This window comes from Suillus subaureus (assembly GCF_016647635.1).
Source record: "Suillus subaureus strain MN1 chromosome Unknown BJ212scaffold_5, whole genome shotgun sequence".
NCBI lineage: Eukaryota > Fungi > Basidiomycota > Agaricomycetes > Boletales > Suillaceae > Suillus > Suillus subaureus.
This window is the reverse complement of record NW_024538561.1, coordinates 90,482-91,760: the sequence shown is the minus strand read 5'-3', so window position 1 is coordinate 91,760 and position 1,279 is coordinate 90,482.

The window sequence follows — 1,279 nt, the reverse complement described above, 5'->3', positions numbered from 1 at the left end:
ACAAAATATCCCTAGCCACAACTCAGGCTTGGGTCAACACTGTCTGAAACAGCCTTGCATTTTAAGTGGAAGGTTACATCTATGGTGAGGAATAATTCATATAGCCACTTAATAGTACCTATATCAGTAGAAATTTCCCTCTGGACTGGAGCTCACTCTAAACTTACTGTTGAGGAGCATCTTTCCAACCAGCTGGGAGATTCTTCCCTAGGTGTGGGTACACCAGGCACAATACAGTACATTCACCCTCAACTATCCCATCTCCACCACTGGGATTATGCCCTCACCCTAAGCACTTAAGCATCTTTAAGTGGCACCACTTGCATATCATTCATGTAAATAAATCATACCAATCCTGGAGGAAGCTAGATTAACTTTGAAGGCACCTAGAAAAAAGTTTACCTTGATGGGAAGTAAGCCAGTGTTATTGGACATCTAGCTGAGCACATCATAAAATTTGAAGGCAGATACTTTTGACTCAAATGAGAGTAGGTGATAGTGTTCAAGAACATGGAATGTCATAGTGGGTTTTGGATCTAACATTGTCAAAGGAAACCACAATATTTGAAGTAGCTGATGTACATAGCTTTGGGCTGTTGTGCAATTGCAGAAGTCAAGAGATACTGCATATACACCATGAGTGTCAACAACAATAATTAATCATCATTGAATGCATAGCAAGGATTAAGACATTTATGGCCAGTAGTGTGGCCAAGCTGTATGTGAAGGCCCAGGGTTTTCAGTGAGATTTGCTCAAAGTATTAATGATTCCATTTCTGTATTGATATTAGATATTAGCCTTACATCCTCATCTCCCAATCAGACATGAAAGTGTACCTCCAATTGGTGAAGTGAGTGGTGCACATGAGCCAACAGGATGCAAGGTGAACAATAGATCTCTGACCCTAAGCAATTCAAACACCTATACTTTGGGCTGGGACAATTACACTCTGAGCAACATTGAGTGCCAAGTCTATTACATCTTCCTTCAAGATGAATTATTTCCTGCAGAAATAATTCTCAGTGCTTCAACCACATCAACAAAGGATGATCCTGAATAATGGTGAGCAACATGTCAAAAACTCAGAATATTATAGTATACATATGCCTGCTGCTCATTTTTTCCTTTGCTACCCTAAAAAGTCCAATGATACATTGAGTAGGAGATCATCAAATGGCTCAGGAATTGACAATTGTACTGCATCATGCTGAGTCAGTGCCATGTGAGTTCAATTATTGATAGTTGCTTGAGTGTTCTTGGGAGGTTTGAGGCACTTCA